This window comes from Salmo salar, chromosome ssa11, assembly GCF_905237065.1.
Source record: "Salmo salar chromosome ssa11, Ssal_v3.1, whole genome shotgun sequence".
Classification (NCBI taxonomy): Eukaryota; Metazoa; Chordata; class Actinopteri; order Salmoniformes; family Salmonidae; genus Salmo; species Salmo salar.
In genome coordinates this window covers 56,815,686-56,839,176 of record NC_059452.1, presented here as the reverse complement: position 1 = coordinate 56,839,176, position 23,491 = coordinate 56,815,686, and the positions used below count along the sequence as shown (strand labels likewise).

At 42.8% G+C, this 23,491-nt stretch overlaps 1 pseudogene; it reads left to right on the top strand.

Moving 5' to 3' along the window:
* The first annotated feature begins 418 nt into the window (after nt 1-418).
* Nucleotides 419-23,491, top strand: part of LOC106562753 (b(0,+)-type amino acid transporter 1-like) — a 32,842-nt pseudogene continuing 9,769 nt past the window's right edge.

The window sequence follows — 23,491 nt, the reverse complement described above, 5'->3', positions numbered from 1 at the left end:
TACTACATGATTCCATATGTGTTATTTTATAGTTTTGATGTTTTCACTATTATTCTAAATTGTAGAAAATGGTAAAAAAAAAAAAATAATTGAATAAGTTGCTGTGTCCAAACTTTTGACTGGTACTGTACATCACACTACATAAAGAGAGACCTAAGACAGCAGCACAACATGGCAGCAGCACAACATGGCAGCAGCACAACATGGCAGCAGCACAACATGGCAGCAGCACAACATGGTACAAACATAGTTGGGCACAGACAACAGCACAAAGGGCAAGAAGGTAGAGACAACAATACATCACGTGAAGCAGCCATAACTGTCAGGAAGAGTGTCTATGATTGAGTCTTTGAATGAAGATGAGTTGATGAGAACTGAGTCTGTCCTTTTTACATTGTCCTCTTACGTGTGTGTGTGTGAGCAGAGTGACATGGACGAGGGCAGTGTGAGGAAGAGGAAGGACATGTTTAATGGAGGCCCCGCCCCCGGCCCAACCTCCAATATGTCTGCCTCCCACTCCAAGCCTGCTTAGGAGGACGTGAAGGCTACCGTGCTACAGAAGGATGTGAGTAATGTAGAGGACAGTATGTGTGTTAGGCTGTCTGTCTCTCTCTCTCTCCCTGTGTGTGTGTGTGTAATGCCGAGCGACTCTCGGAGGATGCTGCATAACTGGTAAATAGCCTCCTTCAGATATGTCAGTCAGTCAGGTGGCTTGCTGCCGGCAGAGACTTCTAGTGCAGTAACGTTGAAGGGTTCTGGCCGGTATTACAGAGCCAGCTAGAAGGATGAAGGAAGAAGCTAACGTTAAACAGAGTCTACCTCAGCAGCAGCAAAAACATACGTTACTAAAAAGTACCCGAATGTCATACAAAGTAAAGATAACTTCCATACATAATGGCTCAAGTAAAAGTCACCACAGTAAAATACTACTTGAATAAAAGTCTAAAAGTATTTAGTTTTAAATGTACTTAAGTATCAAAAGTAAATGTAACTGCTAAAATATACTTAAGGATCAAAAGTCAAAGTATAAATAATTCCATATTTTATATATGAAACTTTTACAAATGAGAGTGCATCATTTTTTGTTGTTGTAATATATATTTTTTATGCGGATAGCCAGGGGCACACGCCAACACTCAGACATTATTTACAAACTAAATATTTGTGTTTAGTGAGTCCGCCAGATCAGAGGCAGTAGGGATGACCAGGGATGTTCTCTGTTTAGTGAGTCCTCCAGATCAGAGGCAGTAGGGATGACCAGGGATGTTCTCCTGATAAGTGTGTGAATTTGACCATTTTCCTGTCCTGCTAAGCATTCAAAATGTAACGAGTACTTTTGGGTGTCAGGGAAAATGTGCGGAGTAAAAAGTACATTATTTCCTTTAGGAATGTAGTGAAGTAAAAGTAGTCAAAAATTACAGATACCCCCAAAAAAAACACTGAATTAAAAATACTTTAAAGTACTACTTAAGTACTTTAAATCAATGACTATACATAAAGTAGTCTACTGAGACAGACAGTGATGTGGTGCTCAGTGGGGAGGCTGAGGGAGACTAATATAGAAGGAAGCAGAGGAGAGAGAGGTTAGAACATTGTGGAGGCTGAGGGAGACATTAATGTAGGAGGAAAAGAGGAGACCGAGAGAGGAAGTAGAGAGGTTAGTACAGTGGGGAGGCTGAGGGAGACAGAGCGAGAGGTTAGTACAGTGGTTCCCAAACTTGGGGTCGGGCCCCATGTGGTGTCCCCTGGGAGAATCTGTACTAATCTCATCAAACAAGTTAGGGGGGAAAGAATTATGCTTATGTTTCAATATGAACATCTCACCAGGACCCATCTTCCCTATAGACCTACATTAAAATGCAACCACTGTATCTGGGACCTTTACCACATCAGATAATAATAACCAGACTAGATCAGTCTGGGACCTTTTCCACATCATAATAATAATAATAATAATAATAATAATAATAATAATAATAATAATAATAATAATAATAATAAACCAGACTAGATCATTCTGGGACCTTTACCACATCAGATAATAATAAACCAGACTAGATCAATCTGGACCACAGTCACACACTTGTTTTAATATCCCTGAACGACAAACAAAATCTAAATGTTTTTTTCCCAAGACATGACGGAGAACAAAATAAATAAAGTCAAGTTGTTTAGAGACAGTTTTTTTCCCCCCAGAGTCCCACAGTGGTTTGTAAACCAGGCTTTAGTGACATTTAACACGGTAGAGAAAAAGCCCACGTCTTTAAAAATATACACGGCGTCTGTGCAGAGGTGTTGCTGTGAATTTATCGGGGGGGGTTATATTTGAAGAGCAACACAGTGACATCACTTCCTGCTCAAGCAACGTCTAGCAAAGATCAAGAGAGCACGATGTCCTGTTTTTTTGTTTTTATAATATCACATGTCCATCTTTTTAGGTTTTTCAAACTAAAGTATAAACACCACTGATTACCAGCTGTGTTGACCAGTGTAAGGAAGTGACTACGACAGATTGATGAGGAAATTGTTTTTTTTATTTAATCCATTTTTAAAATAAGGATGTAACCTAACAAAATGTCAAAAGTCAAAGGGGTCTGAACACTTTCCGAATGCACTGTATATAACTAATAGGCTATGTGAATGAACCTACAGCAGCCATAATGGCTGGGGGTTATTGTATAACTAACAGGCTGTGTGTTTATAGATGGACTGAGGTAATAATGGCTGGGGGTTATTGTATAACTAACAGGCTGTGTGTTTATAGATGGACTGAGGTAATAATGGCTGGGGGTTATTGTATAACTAACAGGCTGTGTGTTTTGTAGATGGACTGAGGTGATGAACCTACAGCAGTCAAGGTGATGATGGCTGGGGGGCATTTTGGCTTGTTTTGCTGTTCTCCAAATAGCATTTTTTGAGATTTTTTAAATTGTATAGAAATGCAGTAAATGAGCTTCAACATTGTAATTTATTTTTTATGTGGTTACCCCTTTAATGTGTGTGTCAGAGAGAGAGAGAGAATAGGATCTCCAGTGGCTCTCACGATCATTAATGTAATACGCCAGCCCGCCCGCCCAGAGCAGAAAGCTTTTACTACAGTGTCAGCCGGTATCAAACTCTATTCCCCCCCCCCCCTGTATTAACCCTGCTGTAGTCTGTTCCACACTCACTGAACTCACTGATCCCAGTATGTCCCAAACGATACCCTTATCCCTGTATAGAAAATAGGGTGCCATTTCATAAGTCTCACTGGCTCTCGCCGTCAAAATTATTCCTCTCAGAACAGCAATCTGGGTTCTTTACCAAAAAACAGAGCACAGGGTTACTGAGTGACTCTGGCACCAGTAGCTGACTGACTGAGGAATGTTAGGAAGCTGTTTATGGGTCGGTACAGCTCAATAGAACTACTGCTTCATTCTGTAGTTCACACCGTGAGGCTCTCAGGAAACCAGGGTCGGTACCTCTCAATAGAACTACTGCTTCATTGTGTAGTTTACACCGTGAGGCTCTCAGGAACCCAGGGTCGGTACCTCTTAATAGAACTATTGAATTTTCCAGTGATTATGTAGATTAATTGTCACATTTTCCCCTTTTTTGTCGCTTGTGTGTGTCATTTTGACTCTACAGATGATTCTGTAAAAAAATAAGACCCCTTAGCCCTTTGGGGATCTGTGCTTGTCTTACAAACCCCGCTCTAGCTCCTTCCCCGTTAACCACACAGACAAATGGTTGGTATCTACGGACGCAGAAGAAACACACCATGTTTAAAAGGGGTTAAAAGTCCTAAATTACGCCGACTCATTGAGTTAACTACTCACTCACACACACACACACTACACTGTGTTTTATAAACATTATCATAGGCCAGTCACTCATTGGGTTAACTACTCACTAACTCACACTACGCTGTGTTTATAAACAGGCCAGTCACTCATTGATTAAAACAATAATACAAAATGCAATAATGGAAATAAACAGACTACATAACCTTAACGTAGACAGGGGTATTACATGTCAAAACAAAACGTTCACGTTAAGAGACGTGGATGAGTGGTAAAACATTCACAACCACTTCCTGTCTCTCTCTGCAGGTGGGCCTTTTGAGTGGGATTTGTCTGATCGTAGGAACAATGATCGGCTCCGGCATCTTCATCTCCCCTAAGGCAGTGCTGCTGGAAACGGGAGCCGTAGGACCATGTCTGTGTGTCTGGGCCGCCTGCGGGGTGCTGGCTACACTGGGTGAGGACACAGACAGACAGACAGACATTACCTGACCTGTCCTGGGTAATCTCTAACCAGACACTAGTGGTGGGAAAGAATGATAGGAATCTCCTAAATCAGGAGTGACCAAAGTGCTGAGGTCCCGTGTGAGAAGGGCGACGTGTGAGAAGGGCCCCGTGTGAGAAGGGCTGGAGATGCATCCCAGATGGCACCCTAATCCTATGGGCCTGGTCCTACTACCCCATAGGGCTCTGGTCTAATGTAGTGCACTATAAAGGGAATAGGGTTCCATTTGGGAGGCATACTGACTGTGAGAAGGATTGTGTCAGTGTGTTCAATCCCCCCCACACCAGTAAACAGGAACATGGACATAGATGTACCTAACATGAACCCTGCTGATTTATTAAGAGGCTAGGAGGGAATTCCTCTCCCAGTCTGGGTCAGCTAATCTCAGCATCCAGAAACAAATTTCTGACCAGCTACTGGTTAACGTCTGTCACTAGTGCAGGGCTGTTATACCCAATTCCCAGACCGCAGTGTCTACGGGTTTTCACTCTTTCTCTGCGCCAAAAATGGCGCCGGAACGGAAGGCAGATGTTTTACGTGCCCCAAACCGATAGCTTTTTTTGTTTGTTTATCTGCGTTGTTTGTAACTTATTTTTGTACATAATGTTGCCGCTACTGTCTCTTATGACCGAAAATAACTTCTGGACATCAGGACTGAGATTACTCACCACGGACTGGCAGAATCCTTTTTCTTCTTTCACGAATCTGACGAGGCGGAGGATATACGGCTCCCTCGGGAACAGGCCCCGACCCCGGTGATCTGCGTGAAGAGGAGGCGGAGAAAGAGAGGCCGGAGGGTGGGCTGCCTTCTGAGGAGTAGGAGGCGATCGAATAAACCCCCACTTCCCTCAATTCTGCTCGCAAACATGCAATCTTTGGACAATAAAATAGACGAGTTATTGGGAAGATTAAACTACCAACGGGACATTAAAAACTGTAACATCTTATGCTTCACGGAGTCGTGGCTGAACGACAATAATATCAACATACAGCTGGCTGGTTATACGATGTACCCGGCAGGATAAAACAGCGGCGTCTGGTAAGACAAGGGGCGGCGGACTATGCATTTTTGCAAACGACAGCTGGTGCACGATATCTAAGGAAGTCTCCAGCCATTGCTCACCTGAGGTAGAGTTTCTCATGATAAGCTGCAGACTACATTACCTACCGAGAGAGTTTAAGTCTATATTCTTTGTAGCTGTTTACATACCACCACAGTCAGAGGCTGGCACCAAGACAGCATTGAATGATCTGTATTCTGCCATAAGTAAACAAGAAAATGCTCACCCAGAGGCGGTGCTCCTAGTACCCAGGGACTTTAATGCAGGGAAACTTAAACAGATTTTAACTAATTTCTATCAACATGTTAAATGTGCAATTAGCTTCATCAATAAGTACATTGATGACGTCATCCCCACAGTGACAGTACGTACATACCAGAAACCAAGAATTATAGGCAGCATCCGCACTGAGCTAAAGGCTAGAGCTGCCGCTTTCAAGGAGCGGGACTCTAACCCGGAAGCTTATAAGAAACCCTCCAACGAACCATCAAACCGTCAATACAGGACTAAGATCGAGTCTGATGTTCGTCTGATGTGGCAGGGCCTGCAAACCATTACAGACTACAAAGGGAAGCACAGCTGAGATCCTCAACACAAGGGTGCCTCAGGGGTGCGTGCTCAGTTCTTCCTGTAGTCCCTGTTCACTCATGACTGCATGGCCAGGCACAACTCCAACACCATCATTAAATTTTCCGATGACACAACAGTGGTAGGCCTGATCACCTACAACAACGAGACAGCCTATAGGGAGGAGGTCAGAGACCTGGCCGTGTGGTGCCAGGACAACAACCTCTCCCTCAACGTGATCAAGGAGATGGAGATGATTGTGGACTACAGGAAAAAGAGGACCGAGCACGCCCCCATTCTCATCTACGGGGCTGCAGTTGATCAGGTCAAGAGGCTTCTAAACAGCTTTTACCCCCAAGCCATAAGAATCCTGAACATCTAGTCAAATGGCTACCCAGACTATTTGCATTGCCCCCCCCCCCCCCTTTCCACTCTACTGCAACTCTCTGTTGGCATCTATGCATAGTCACTTTAATAACATGTACATACTACCTCAACTAACCGGTGCCCCGGCACATTGACTCTGTACCAGCACCCCCCGGTATATATTGTTATTTTTTTACTGCTCCTCTTTAATTACTTGTTGCTTTTATCTCTTATTCTTATCCATATTTTTTTAAACTGCACTGTCGGTGAGGGGCTTGTAAGTAAGGATTTCACTGTAAGGTCTACACCTGTTGTATTCAGCGCATGCGACTAATAACATTTGATTGATCAATTAAGATCTAGACAACCAGGTAAGTTCCTAATGAATCAATTAAGACCTAGACTACCAGGTGAGATCTTAACTAATCAATTAAGACCTAGACAACCAGGTGAGTTTCTAACTGGTCAATTTTCTTGGTCTTAATTGACTAGTTAGGAACTCACCTGGTTGTCTAGGTCTTAATTGACTAGTTAGGAACTCACCTGGTTGTCTAGGTCTTAATTGACTAGTTAGGAACTCACCTGGTTGTCTAGAGCTTAATTGACTAGTTAGGAACTCACCTGGTTGTCTAGGTCTTAATTGATTCGTTAGGAACTTACCTGGTTGTCTTGGTCTTAATTGGACAAATTGAAAGGAAATCCCCTGAAGCAGCAGTAGAACTAGTGTCAACTGTCTGTCTCTGAGCCTGTCTGTCTGCCTGCAGGGGCGCTGTGCTACGCGGAGCTGGGCACCATGATCACTAAGTCTGGAGGGGAATACCCGTACTTAATGGAAGCCTTTGGGTCAGTGATTGCCTACCTCTACTCATGGAGCACCATCATGGTCCTAAAGCCCTCCTCCTTTGCCATCATCGCCCTAAGCTTTGCAGAGTACGCCTCCACGCCGTTCTACCCAGGATGCACTCCTCCCATTGTGGTCACCAAGTGCCTGGCTGCAGCGTGCATACGTGAGTGTGAATACTTCTAGAATTATGAAAAATCCTAGTAGAAAACAATTGGCATGCACTTCCTGAATGGACTGAATTAAAACCATGGCTCTTTCTAAATTGTCTTTCCTTGCATCCAATCATATTGGAGAAGAAGATCCAAGGTCCCTCCCCTCTGACCTTCTCCAATACCTTTTGAGAAGAGAGGATGCCTGGGATCGAGTAAAGATTAATTTAAAGACTTGACCCCCACCGTCCTCTTCCTGCTTGTGTTCTCCTCTTCCCCTTTTCTCCTCCTCCTTCTCTTCCTCCCGCCTCCTGCTCCCGCCTCCTGCTCCTCTAGTATCCTAGATACAATCAACTGTTGTTCTTCAGTTGAGCAAGGCTCTTAACCCCTGAACTGCTCACCAGGCACTACACTAGCAGTACACTAGTAGCTGCTCATTGTTCCAGCCTCGTGCGTGTGTGCGTATCGGAGGGGTTGACTACAGCGGAAGACCAAATTCTGTCTCGTATGGATTAATAATACATTCCTCCTTCTTCAGTTCTGATAGTGTTGGTGAACTGTCTCAGTGTGAAGCTAGCCAGCTATGTCCAGAACTTCTTCTTTAGATATTTTTGTCAGATGTTACTATGGAATACTGAAGTATAATTACAAGCATTTCATAAGTGTCAAAGGCTTTTATTGACAATTACATGAAGTTGATGCAAAGAGTCAATATTTGCAGTGTTGACACTTCTTTTTTCAAGACCTCTGCAATCCGCCCTGGCATGCTGTCAATTAACTTCTGGGCCACATCCTGACTGATGGCAGCCCATTCTTGCATAATAAATGCTTGGAGTTTGTCAGAATTTGTGGGTTTTTGTTTGTCCACCCGCCTCTTGAGGATTGACCACAAGTTCTCAATGGGATTAAGGTCTGGGGAGTTTCCTGGCAATGGACCAAAAATATTGATGTTTTGTTCCCCGAGCCACTTAGTTATCACTTTTGTGTTAGGTGCTCCATCATGCTGGAAAAGGCATTGTTCGTCACCAAACTATTCCTGGATGGTTGGGAGAAGTTGCTCTCGGAGGATGTGTTGGTGCCATTCATTATTCATGGCTGTGTTCTTTGGCAAAATTATGAGTGAGCCCACTCCCTTGGCTGAGAAGCAACCCCACACATGAATGGTCTCAGGATGCTTTACTGTTGGCATGACACAGGACTGATGGTAGCGCTCACCTAGTCTTCTCCGGACAAGCTTTTTTCCGGATGCCCCAAACAATCGGAAAGGGGATTCATCAGAGAAAATGACTTTACCCCAGTCCTCAGCAGTCCAATCCCTGTACCTTTTGCAGAATATCAGTCTGTCCCTGATGTTTTTCCTGGAGAGAAGTGGTTTCTTTGCCGCCCTTCTTGACACCAGGCCATCCTCAGTCTTCGCCTCACTGTGCGTGCAGATGCACTCACACCTGCCTGCTGCCATTCCTGAGCAAGCTCTATACTGGTGGTGCCCCGATCCCGCAGCTGAATCAACTTTAGGAGACGGTCCTGGCGCTTGCTGGACTTTTTTGGGTGCCCTGAAGCCTTCTTCACAACAATTGAACCGCTCTCCTTGAAGTTCTTGATGATCCGATAAATGGTTGATTTAGGTGCAATCTTACTGGCAGCAATATCCTTGCCCGTGAAGCCCTTTTTGTGCAAAGCATTGATGACGGCACGTGTTTCCTTGCAGGCAACCATGGATGACAGAGGATGAACAATGATTCCAAGCACCACTCTCCTTTTGAAGCTTCCAGGCTGTTTTTCAAACTCAATCAGCATGACAGAGTGATCTCCAGCCTTTTCCTCATCAACACTCACACCTGTGTTAATAAGAGAATCGCTGACATGATGTCAGCTGGTCCTTTTGTGGCAGGGCTGAAATGCAATGGAAATGTTTTTTGGGGATTCAGTTAATTTGCATGGTAAAGACGGACTTCATCTGATCACTCTTCATAACATTCTGGAGTATATGAAAATTGCCAAATTTGTAAAAATTAATATTTGTGTCATTCTCAAAACCTTTGGCCACGACTTTACACTTCTTTAGACCAGAGCCCTATGGCTCCCTATTCCCTATATAGTGCACTACTTTAGACCAGAGCCCAATGGCACCCAATTCCCTGTATAAGGCACTACTTTAGACCAGAGCCCTATGGCACCTCATTCCATACATAGAGCACTACTTTAGACCAGAGCCCTATGGCCTGCATCAAAAGTAGAACACTATATAGCGAATAGTGTAGACCACTAAATAGGGAATAGGGTAGAACACTATAGAACAGGCTACTGGTCTGTAGACAGGAAACCGGTCCCACCGGGCTACTGGTCTGTAGACAGGAAACCGGTCCCACCGGGCTACTGGTCTGTAGACAGGAGACCGGTCCCACCGGGCTACTGGTCTGTAGACAGGAGACCGGTCCCACCGGGCTACTGGTCTGTAGACAGGAGACCGGTCCCACAGGGCTACTGGTCTGTAGACAGGAGACCGGTCCCACCGGGCTACTGGTCTGTAGACAGAAGACTGGTTCCACCAGGTTAAATATAGAAGTGCTACTTTATAAAAACTAAAACATTACATGTGTATAATCCTCTGTTCATACAGTGCCTTCAGAAAGTATTCAAACCCCTTGACTTATTCCACGTTTTCTTGTTACAGCCTAAATTCAAAATTGATTTAAAAAAATGTTTCACATCTACACACTAACCCATAATGACAACGTGAAAACAACATGTTTTTAGACATTTTTGCAAATTTATTGAAAATCTAAAAAAGACACACATTGTCTAATTTCCATCAGTATTCTCTCCCCTGAGTCAATACATTTTAGAATCAACTTTGGCATCAATTAAAGCTGTGAGTCTTAATGGGTAAGTCTGTAAAAGCTATGCACACATGGATTGTACAATAGAGCCCTAAGGAGCCCTAAGGATCCCTCAGAGGCCCTCAAAGCCCTATACATTCCCCAGAGCCCTATATAGGTCCCCCAGAGCAGAATGGATCCTCCAGAGCCATCAGAGCACTACAGAGCCCTGTAGATCCCCCAGAGCCCAACGGATCCCCCAGAGCCCTATGGATCCTGGTCAAAAGTAGGGCACTTCTGTATAGAATAGGGTACCATTTGAGATGAAATCTTTGCCATTTATTCCAGTACCCACCCTGTATTATCATGCGGAAGTTTCAAATATCACTCTATACCGTAGTACTTTTGGGTACACCCTATGGGCCCTGGTCAGAAGTATGAATATTAAAATGTATATACTGTCACGTTTGTGTCCAGGAAACACTGAGAATCTGTCCAACCCATTTGAAGGAGCCTCAACCTCCTTTGGATCCATTGGACTGGCGTTTTACAACGGGCTCTGGGCCTACGATGGGTGGTAAGACTACACCTGCATCCCAAATGGCACCCTACTTCCTATATAGGTCACTACTTTTGTGCTCTAGTCAGGGGGCCAATAGCGCTCTAGTCAGGGTGGCCCGTAGCGCTCTGGTCGGGGGGGGCCGTGGCGCTCTGGTCGGGGGGGCCCGTGGCGCTCTGGTCGGGGGGGCCCGTGGCTTTCTAGTCTAAAGTAGTCCACTAAGTAGGGGATCAGGTACCATTGGGGATGCATCCTATCTCTCTGTTCTTATCACTTCCTCAATAAAACCTGTTTAAACGTGGTTCTGTAAACACGTGTTGTCTCTCAGGAATCAGCTGAACTTTATAACAGAGGAGCTGGAAAACCCATACAGGTGAGTGTCCATACAACGATTTTTAGGGTGCGTCCAAAATGGCGCCCTCTTCCCTGATGGGCCCTGGTCAACCGTAGTGCACTATGTAAGGAACAGGGTGCCATTTGGGACGCAGCCTTACTGAGCCTGGATTTCCACTGTCATTCATCCTGTCCAAAGTGGCTACCAGTGCAGTGAGTGCCTCATATACTGCTCACTAGTAGCAGTGCGTGGGTAATATCACTGAGGAAGCCAAGCGTGGGTAATATCACTGAGGAAGCCAAGCGTGGGTAATATCACTGAGGAAGCCAAGCGTGGGTAATATCACTGAGGAAGCCAAGCGTGGGTAATATCACTGAGGAAGCCGAGCGCTGGGTAGTATCACTGAGGAAGCCGTGCGCGTGGGTAGTGTCACTGAGGAAGCCGTGCGCGCGTGGGTAGTGTCACTGAGGAAGCCGTGCGCGCGTGGGTAGTGTCACTGAGGAAGCCGTGCGCGCGTGGGTAGTGTCACTGAGGAAGCCGTGCGCGCGTGGGTAGTGTCACTGAGGAAGCCGTGCGCGCGTGGGTAGTGTCACTGAGGAAGCCGTGCGCGCGTGGGTAGTGTCACTGAGGAAGCCAATCCAGTTAAAAAGCCATATTACAACCTGTGTGATAATTGCGTTGTTTGCTCTATAACCCATTAGTTTATACACCGCCGTGATATACAGTAAGGCCCGTGACAACAAAAAGACAAGTCACACAGTGGAGGAATACATTTCGTATGAACCACAAGTCCACAATTAAAGCAAATATTTCACGTAACAAACAGTTACATGACCTTCAGCACGTTCAAGCAAGTTAATGTTTCCGAACAGTTTACTAAACTAGTGATTTTAGGAACCACAGAGTTACAGCAAGTCAACACAAAGACAACAGGAGCACTGCCTGCACTATTCCTGTACCATTTAAACATCATCAAATCACCTGGGCTATAATCAGCTTAGTCTAACAAACCTAACCAGAACATAAACAACTTAGTCCAATCAACATAGATAAATATCATGTGGCTGTCCATGGTACTGATGGGTGTGTGTGTGTGTGTGTGTGTTGACTCACCCTATTTGTAGACTACCGTAATTTCCGGACTATTAAGCGCACCTGAATATAAGCCGCACCCACTGAATTAAAAAAATGTATTATTTTGAACATAAATTAGCCGCACATGTCTATAAGCCGCAGGTGCCTACCGGTACATTGAAACAAATTAACTTTACACAGGCTTTAATGAAACACGGCTTGTAACAAAAATAAATAGGCTTTAACGAAACACGGCTTGTAACAAAAAATAAATAATTTGCAGTAAGCTTTAGTTGTCTTTTTGCACTGAGTCAATTCCTCACGCTGCTGTTTCCAACATCTTATCATTAACTCATTAAGACCAAGCTCCCGTGCAGCAGCTCTATTTCCTTTTCCAACAGCAAGATCAATCGCCTTCAACTTGAAAGCTGCATCATATGCATTTCTCCGTGTCTTTGCCATGATGAGGGTGACAAAATGACTACCGTAATCTGAATGATGGGAAGTTTGAGAGCGCTCGATTTAATCTAAACAATAAACAAAAAAGTTGTTTGACCTTAACCCGTTCGGCAATTTCATTGGTCTAATGAAAGCTTCATGCCGCCAAAAAACTGAGCACGTCACAGAATGTGTTTTTTTATTTTTTTTTATTTTTTTTTTGAAAGCGTGAAAAATCCATATATTAAGCCGCGGGGTTCAAAGCGTGGGAAAAAAGTTGCGGCTTATAGTCCGGAATTTACGGTAGTTGAACACCAGTACCATCCTCCTCTCTTTCATGTTCACAACATGGTCTACGACTCTGTCAGAGAGAAGTACACCCTTTTAGTTTTTGTGGTTACCTGGCTAAAATACATACTAGACTAGCTTCCTCGCTGGGCAACAATGAACCAGCTAAGTTATTTAGCTAGTTAACGTGAGCCTACTATATCTAGGCTACATATTGAACATCAATCGTCTCAGGCCAGTGGCACAACGTGTGAATTTATGGCTAGATCAGAATCGCTGTTATAATCATTGGCCTGTACAGAGAATTAAGGAAAAACCACAAGTCCAAATCTCCGTGTCCATGGCTTATAGGAAGGGCCAATTTAGCTAGCTAGCTACTGCATCAACACAAGCAGACCAGAAACAGACAAGTTCTTTCTGACAATGATGACGTTTTTGCCTAGGATGTGATTTGATTGGTGTGAAGCCAAATCCAAAGTGGCTTCCCTTGTGGGGTGGTTTTGCTGCACCAGAACTGTCCACAGTTGAGCTCATCTCAATCCTGATTGGCTAATTATTTTAATTTTTTTAAATATCAAGTGAGGTCAAATGCTCGCTGGCGTCTGTCAATCAGTCATGAGTCTGGAGACTCATATCTCCCTCACTAGCTTTAAGCACCAGCTGTCAGAGCAGCTCACAGATCACTGCACCTGTACATAGCCCATCTGTAAACAGCCCATGTATCTACCTCATCCCCAAACTGTATTTATTTATTTATCTTGCTCCTTTGCACCCCAGTATCTCTACTTGCACATTCATCTTCTGCACATCTACCATTCCAGTCTTTAATTGCTATATTGTAATTACTTCGCCACCATGGCCTATTTATTGCCTTTAATCCCTTATCTTACCTCATTTGCACTCACTGTATATAGACTTTTTGTTTTATTTTTTTCTACTGTATTATTGACTATGTTTTGTTTATTCCATGTGTAACTCTGTGTTGTTGTATGTGTTGAATCGCTATGCTTTATCTTGGCCGGGTCGCAGTTGCAAATGAGAACTTGTTCTCAACTAGCCGACCTGGTTAAATAAAGGTGAAGTAAAATCATATGCTGCGGCGGCAACATGTCATACTCATTTTGGCCAGACAGCATCAGATACATCTGCTACACATACTGAGACAGAGGGGCTCTGTTTCCCTCGCTAATTTGATTTCTCAGATGAGATCATTTTCCTTTAATTCTCAAGTGGTTAGATCTATGAAAACAGAGACAAAAGATACATTGTTTAATAATTGTATTTGTTTTATTGGTCTGATTTTCGGGGAAGCCTGGCTTCTCTTGGCATTCACGCGCCATGAATACGCGCCACTGCCTTTACTGGTAGGACGACAACGAGATTTCTCAACTCTCTGTCTCTGTCTCCATCTGTGTGCTACATGATCCTCTAACACTGGTGTCTGTGTGCTATGTGCTGGTTGTAGTCTCTATCTCACACTAACTCTCTCTCTATCTCTCTCTAACAGAAACCTTCCCCTGGCCATTATCATTGGTATTCCCTTGGTGTCTGTTGTGTCTTTGGGCACCATTAAACTGAAGACATGTTTATCAAATAACTCCCTGTAATGAATTATTATTACGCGATTAAACTGATTAGTCGTTTAACTGTAATTAACCTGTTAGGGCTAGGGGGCAGTATTGACACGGCTGGATAAAAAACATACCCGATTTAATCTGGTTACCACTCCTACCCAGTAACTAGAATATGCATATACTTATTACATATGGATAGAAAACACCCTAAATTTTCTAAAACTGTTTGAATGGTGTCTGTGAGTATAACAGAACTCAAATGGCAGGTCAAAACCTGAGAGATTCCTTTACAGGAAGTGGCCTGTCTGACCATTTCTTGAACTTCTTTTCCATCTCTATCATTTACTAAGGATCTCTGCTCTAACGTGACACTTCCCACGTCGTCCATAGGCGCTCAGAGCCCGGAAAAAAACAGAATGTCGTCATTCCAGCCCCAGGCTGAAACACATTATCGCCTTTCTCAAGTGGCCCATCAAGAGACACTGGGCTTATGCGCGTGACCCCGACCGCCCCCGCCTTTGGGATTTTTTCCTCTGTTTGCCGAAAAGGAGATTCCCTGTCGGAATATTATCGCTTTTCTACGAGAAAAATGTCGTAAAAATTGATTTTAAACAGCGGTTGACATGCTTCGCAGTACGGTAATGGAATATTTAGAATTTTATTGTCACGAATTGCGCCATGCGCGCGACACTTCTTTACTATTTCGGATAGTGTCTGGAACGCATACGAACAAAACGCCGCTATTCGGATATAACGATGGATTATTTTGGACCAAACCAACATTTGTTATTGAAGTAGCAGTCCTGGGTGTGCATTCTGACGAAGACAACAAAAGGTAATCAAACTTTTATAATAGTAAATATGATTATGGTGAGTGATAAACTTGCCGGGTGTCTAAATAGCGAGCCCGTGATGCCTGGGCTATGTACTTAGAATATTGCAAAATGTGCTTTCACCAAAAAGCTATTTTAAAATCGGACATATCGAGTGCATAGAGGAGGTCTGTATCTATAATTCTTAAAATAATTGTTATGCTTTTTGTGAACGTTTATCGTGAGTAATTTAGTAAAATGTTAGCGAATTCCCCGGAAGTTTGCGGGGGTATGCTAGTTCTGAACGTCACATGCTAATGTAAAAAGCTGGTTTTTGATATAAATATGAACTTGATTGAACAAAACATGCATGTATTGTATAACATAATGTCCTAGGGTTGTCATCTGATGAAGATCATCAAAGGTGAGTGCTGCATTTAGCTGTCTTCTGGGTTTTGGTGACATTATATGCTGGCTTGAAAAATGGGTGTCTGATTATTTCTGGCTTGGTACTCTGCTGACATAATCTAATGTTTTGCTTTCGTTGTAAAGCCTTTTTGAAATCGGACAGTGTGGTTAGATTAACGAGAGTCTTGTCTTTAAATGGCTGTAAAATAGTCATATGTTTGAGAAATTGAAGTAATAGGATTTTTAAGGTTTTGAAAATCGCGCCACAGGCTGGCAGTGGCTGTTACGCAAGCGTCCCACCTAGCCCATAGAGGTTAACTAGAAGATCGGGGCACCAAGGAAAATATTCAGATTACAAAGTTATAATTTTCCTAATATAACTTTCCTATATTATAACATTATATATTATAGTATCTGACCGATTATCTTCTGGTTTAAATGGTGTATTTTACCTCGCGTCCAGTCTCATTCCAAACGTCGTAAATTGTTATCTGCACGAACCCAGTCTTCACTAAGTCATCCATACATCAATTGTCTTAAAATCATTTATTTACTAAACTAAGTAATTCACAGAAAGCATACAAACAGTGGTTATCGTTACAAAGAAATGGTGGAGGAATGTTCCCTAGTGGGCTAAACCGGCATGGCGACTTGTTAAACAAACAAGGGGGTTGGGGGCAGCGGAGAAGGCACAACAGAGTTGATAAATATTAACATGCTAAGCCTTTGCACATGAACGCTCACTCATTCGGGAACAATTGCAATCAATATATATTTACATTTTTTTACATTTACATTTTAGTAATTTAGCAGACGCTCTTATCCAGAGCGACTTACAGTAGTGAGTGCATACATTTCATACAGTACTGGTCCCCCGTGGGAATTGAACCCACAACCCTGGCATTGCCAACACCATGCTCTACCAACTGAGCCACACGCTCAGTGTGTCATCGGGATCCTTGTTGGAGAGTTTTTGTCCTGTTGGAGAGTTTATGTCCGCGTTCTCTTTCTCTCGGTTAGAATGGATCTTTCAAAACGACATTCGTTCATGTCGTTATAGAATGTATGTTTCGTCAGTTTCGCGTTCAATGATACCGAATTTCTAGCTGCAGACTAGCAATTAATATCAAAGACTTGTTATTATTCTGTCGGTATCGATAGTCTAAAAGTTTAACCACGTGGTATGGTTAAAGTTCAGTCGAGGAATGCATGGTCAAACCTTGGCTCTCTCTTCTGAGATAAGCTGGTCTAAAGAAAGTAATTCTGGGTGGGGGTTTTATACTGAACATAGAAAAGGCTGTCACATGACGCCTTGTCCTGTCTGTGTCCCTGGGGGCGTGCCGATGACTGAGTTAACCTCTCTGGGCTAGGTGGGACGCTTGCGTCCCACCTACTCAACAGCCAGTGTAATCCCGTGGCGCGATATTCAAATACCTCAAATGCAAAAACTTCAATTTTTCAAACATATGACTATTTTACACCATTTTAAAGACAAGACTCTCCTTTATCTAACCACACTGTCCGATTTCAAAAAGGCTTCACAGCGAAAGCAAAACATTAGATTATGTCAGCAGAGTACCCAGCCAGAAATAATCAGACACCCATTTTTCAAGCTAGCATATAATGTCACAATCCAAACCACAGCTAAATGCAGCACTAACCTTTGATCTTCATCAGATGACAACCCTAGGACATTATGTTATACAATACATGCATGTATTGTTCAATCAAGTTCATATTTATATCAAAAACCAGCTTTTTACATTAGCATGTGACTAGCATGTGACTAGCATTCCCACCGAACACTGCCGGTGAATTTAGTAAATTACTCACGATAAACGTTCACAAAAAACATAACAATTATTTTAAAAATTATAGATACAGAACTCCTCTATGCACTCGATGTCCGATTTTAAAATAGCTTTTCGGTGAAAGCACATTTTGCAATATTCTAAGTACATAGCCCGGCATCACAGGGCTAGCTATTTAGACACCCAGCAAGTTTAGCACTCACCAAAGTCAGATTTACTATAAGAAAAATGTTATTACCTTTGCTGTTCTTCGTCAGAATGCACTCCCAGGCCTTCTACTTCAATAAGAAATGTTGGTTTGGTCCCAAATAATCCATTGTTATATCCAAATAGCGGCGTTTTGTTCGTGCGTTCAAGACACTATCCGAAGGGTGACGCGCCCGACGTGTTTCGTGACAAAAAAAATTGAAATATTCCATTACCGTACTTCAAAGCATGTCAGCCGCTTTTTAAAATCAATTTTTATGCGATTTTTCTCGTAAAAAAGCGACAATATTCTGACCGGGAAACCCTGTTTTCGTTCAAAGACGAAAAAATAAAAACATGGAGTCGTCTCCTGCACGCGCCCCCAGTCTCATTGTTCTCAGATCGACCACTATCCAAATGCGCTACTGTTTTTCAGCCATGACCTGCAAAGTCATCACTCAATGTTCTGGCGCCCTCTGAGAGCCTATGGGAGCCGTAGGAAGTGTCACGTTACAGCAGAGATCCTCAGTTTTCAATAAAGAGAGTGTAGAAGGCCAAGAAATGGTCAGAGGGCACTTCCTGTAAGGAATCTTCTCAGGTTTTTGCCTGCCATATGAGTTCTGTTATACTCACAGATACCATTCAAACAGTTTTAGAAACTTTAGTGTGTTTTCTATCCTAAACAATTATATGCATATTCTAGTTTCTGGGCAGTAGTAATAACCAGATTAAATCGGGTACGTTTTTTATCCGGCCGTGCAAATACTGCCCCCCTACCCTAGAGAGGTTAACCTCTATGGGACCGGCGGGACGAATTCGTCCCACCTACGTAACAGCCACTGCCAGCCTGTGGCGCGATTTTCAAAACCTTAAAAATCCTATTACTTCAATTTCTCAAACATATGACTATTTTACAGCCATTTAAAGATAAGACTCTCGTTAATCTAACCACACTGTCCGATTTCAAAAAGGCTTTACAACGAAAGCAAAACATTAGATTATGTCAGCAGAGTACCAAGCCAGAAATAATCAGACACCCATTTTTCAAGCCAGCATATAATGTCACCAAAACCCAGAAGACAGCTAAATGCAGCACTCACCTTTGATGATCTTCATCAGATGACAACCCTAGGACATTATGTTATACAATACATGCATGTTTTGTTCAATCAAGTTCATATTTATATCAAAAACCAGCTTTTTACATTAGCATGTGACGTTCAGAACTAGCATACCCCCCGCAAACTTCCGGGGAATTCGCTAACATTTTACTAAATTACTCACGATAAACGTTCACAAAAAGCATAACAATTATTTTAAGAATTATAGATACAGACCTCCTCTATGCACTCGATATGTCCGATTTTAAAATAGCTTTTTGGTGAAAGCACATTTTGCAATATTCTAAGTACATAGCCCAGGCATCACGGGCTCGCTATTTAGACACCCGGCAAGTTTAGCACTCACCATAATCATATTTACTATTATAAAAATGTCATTACCTTTTGTTGTCTTCGTCAGAATACACACCCAGGACAGCTACTTCAATAACAAATGTTGGTTTGGTCCAAAATAATCCATCGTTATATCCGAATAGCGGCGTTTTGTTCGATGCGTTCCAGACACTATCCGAAATAGTAAAGAAGTGTCGCGTGCTTGGCGCAATTCCTGACAATAAAATTCAAAGTATTCCATTACCGTACGTCGAAGCATGTCAACCGCTGTTTAAAATCAATTTTTACGTCATTTTTCTCGTAGAAAAGTGATAATATTCCGACAGGGAATCTCCTTTTCGGCAAACAGAGGAAAAAATCCCAAAGGCGGGGGCGGTCGGGGTCACGCGCATAAGCTAGTGTCTCTTGATGGGCCACTTGAGAAAGGCGATAATGTGTTTCAGCCTGGGGCTGGAATGACGACATTCTGTTTTTTCCCGGGCTCTGAGAGCCTATGGAAGACGTGGGAAGTGTCACGTTAGAGCAGAGATCCTTAGTAAATGATAGAGATGGAAAACAAGTTCAACAAATGGTCAGACAGGCCACTTCCTGTAAAGGAATCTCTCAGGTTTTGACCTGCCATTTGAGTTCTGTTATACTCACAGACACCATTCAAACAGTTTTAGAAAATTTAGGGTGTTTTCTATCCATATGTAATAAGTATATGCATATTCTAGTTACTGAGTAGGAGTGGTAACCAGATTAAATCGGGTATGTTTTTATCCAGCCGTGTCAATGCTGCCCCCCTAGCCCTAACAGGTTAAATCATTTTATACAAACATTAGATGTAAGTCACATCGCTGAGGCTAGTATATAAACCTTAGTATGGTAATATGGCCATATTGTCTCTAATGAGCCTCACAAAATTGTACCACGTGGACCAGTTCGTAGCTGGATTCTTCACCGATCTTTTATACCTTCTCCGGAACATAAATGTCGTTTGGTTCTCCAATTCTGTGAGGTGGAAGAATCCTTTCTTCTCTCCATGAAACCACTCTGTCTCTTTATACTGGGGCCATGAGGCAGGACATTACATTTGGAATTTACGACCGCCTTCACACAGCCTTGTGTCAGAAGTATAGAGGTCGGGGGATGGTGCATAGAAAACCCAGAGGGCAACGTCATGACACTGTGTACTATGTGTTGGTTGTAGTCTCTCTCTCACACTAACACTCTCTCTCTCTAACAGAAACCTTCCCCTGGCCATTATCATTGGTATTCCCTTGGTGTCTGTGTGCTATGTGCTGGTCAACATTGCCTACTTCAGCGCCATGACCCCTACAGAACTACTGCAGTCTCCCGCTGTCGCTGTGGTAAGAGGGTCATCATGGAGACAGAGAGGGACGGAGACAGAGGAAGCCATTGGTTTGGCTCATATCATATCTCCCTTAGCAAGAACAAGATGCATTCTTTTCAACAACAAACAATTACATTTTATTTATTTTCTCCCCATCTCCTGGGAGGGACTTGTTTGTGACCCTTAGACTTTTGGTGACAGAGTGCTGTACCCCCTGTCGTGGGTAGTCCCTGTGTTTGTCGTCTTCTCCACTTTCGGAGCGGCCAATGGGAGCTGCTTCACTGCCGGCAGGTAAATGGACAACTTCAGGAAGACATTTTTGTTTTTGCTAATAAAATTGAATCAAGCAAATGTATTTTATAAAGCCCTTTTATATCAGCAGTTGTCACAAATTGTTTAACAGATCTAATCTGCTTTTCTAAAATAACAGAGCACAAGCAGAGGTTAAAAATGGTGAAAAGAAAGCAAACAAAATTCAGGTTCAACATATTGCCAATATTATGTTAAACTAACATGTTTGTGCTCTATCCCACCTCAGGTTGACCTATGTGGCAGGAAGAGAGGGTCACATGGTAAAGATCTTGTCCTATATCAGTCTGAAGCGTTACACTCCTTCCCCTGCCATCATCTTCAATGTAAGTCAGAGATACAGTGCCTTGCAAAAGTATTCATCCCACTTGGTGTTTTTTTCCTATTTTGTTGCATTACGACCTGTAATTTAAATGGATTTTTATTTGTATTTCATGTAATGGACATAAACACAAAATATTCCAGTTTGGTGAAGTGAAATTAAATAACTTCTTTCAAAAAATTAAAAAATTAAAAACAGATAACTGGTGTGTGCATATGTATTCACCCTCTTTACTATGAAGCCCCTAAATAAGATCTGGTGCAACCAGTTACCTTCAGAAGTCACATAATTAGTTAAATAAAGTCCACCTGTGTGCAATCTTAGTGTCACAAGATCTCAGTGTGTGTGTATATATATATATATATATATATATATATATATATATATATATATATATATATATATATATATATATATATATATATATATATCACCTGTTCTGAAAGGCCATGGAGTCTGCAACACCACTAAGCAAGGGGCACCACCAAGCAAGGGGCACCATGAAGACCAAGGAGCTCTCCAAACAGGTAAGGGATAAAGTTGTGGAGAAGTACAGATCAGGGTTGGGTTATAAAAAATATCCTAAACTTGAACATCCCACAGAGCACCATTAAATCCATTATTAAAAAATGGAAAGAATATGGCACCACAACCAACCAGCCAAGAGAGGGCCGCTCACCAAAACTCACAGACCAGGCAAGGAGGGCATTAATCAGAGAGGCAACAGAATTGAAGGAATGATGCATGGCGCTAAATACAGGGAAATTCTTGAGGGAATCCTTTTTCAGTCTTTCAGAGATTTGAGACTGGGATGAAGGTTCACCTTCCAACAGGACAATGACCCAAAGCATACTGCTAAAGCAATACTTGAGTGTTTTAAGGGGAAACATTTAAATGTCTTGGAATGTCCTAGTCAAAGGCCAGACCTCAATCCAATTGAGAATCTTTGGTATGGCTTAAAGATTGCTGTACACTGCCAGAACCCATCCAACTTGAAGGAGCTGGAGAAGTTTTGCCTTTGAAGAATGGTCAAAAATCCCAGTGGCTAGATGTGCCAAGCTTATAGAGACATACCCCAAGAGACTTGCAGCTGTAATTCCTGCAAAAGGTGGCTCTATAAAGTATTGACTTTGGGGGGGGGGGTGAAAAGTTATGCACACAAGTTTTCAGTTTTTTTTGTCTTATTTCTTGTTTGTTTCACAAAAATAAATATTTTGCATCTTCAAAGTGGTGGGCATGTTGTGTAAATCAAATGATACAAACCCCACAAATATTGATTTTAATTCCAGGTTGTAAGGCAAAAATAAATTGAAAAATGCCAATGGGGGTGAATACTCACAAGCCACTTTATTACATGATGTCTCTATGTTGATCTCCTCACCTCAACTCTACCCAGCTCATTGCACTCCAACTCAACTCTACTCAGCTCATTGCACTCCAACTCAACTCTACCCAGCTCATTGCACTCCAACTCAACTCTACCCAGCTCATTGCACTCCAACTCAACTCTACCCAGCTCATCGCACTCCAACTCAACTCAGTCTACTCTAATAGCCCAATATGACCATGACATGACTGAATGTTGAGTCCTGTGTGTGTTAATAAGGATATTATAGTTTTATGTTTTTAGATTAGTTTTTATTTCTATTAGTTTAAAGATTTGTATGTGAAATTCAGCTTAGTTTGTTCGTTTTCAGATCCACCCCAGCTAGCATTTTGGTTCCTTGGAAGTTGTCAGAACATATGTTTTTGGTTTCCCCATTTATTCTGGGAACGAAGCCGTGCATTTCTTGACAAGTAAAACTGAATGTTTTTCAAGGTTCTGAGAACGGAGGTGAAAATTATACCTGTTCTGGGAACGTACATTTTTAGGTTGAAGGGAGGTTCTGAGAATGTTTTACTCTGGTTCCAGGGAGGTTCTGAGAATGTTTTATTATGGTGCCCTGAAAGTTTTCCTAGGAAGATTTATTAACACTGAGAGCGGCCTCCCGAGCTCTCAGCTGTTTCAGGCACTGCATAGCAGTGCTTGAGGCGTTACTACAGACCTGGGTTCGATCCCAGGCTGTGTTACAGCTGGCCGTCACCGGAAGTCCCATGAGGCGGCGCACAATTGGCCCAGCATCGACCGGGTTATGGGAGGGTTTGGCAGGCCGGGATTATCCTTCTCCCATCGCGCTCTAGCGACTCCTTGTGGCGGGCCGGGCACCTTCAAGCTGCCTCAGTCGCCAGCTGGACAGTGTTTCCTCCGACACCTTGGCTTCCGGGTTAAGCGAGCAGTGTGGCAAGAAGCAGTGCGGGTTGGCAGGGTCGTGTTTCAGTTAACATGATTTTTTAATGACTACATCATCATCCACATACTGGGTGTATTGTATGTAAGGGAAAACCCCCTAATTTGGACAAAATAACATGGGAACATATTGGCATAGCACGAATCATACACACGATTGTAAATACCACCGAAAGCGGTCCATCTCCGGGCCAATCATATGGCAA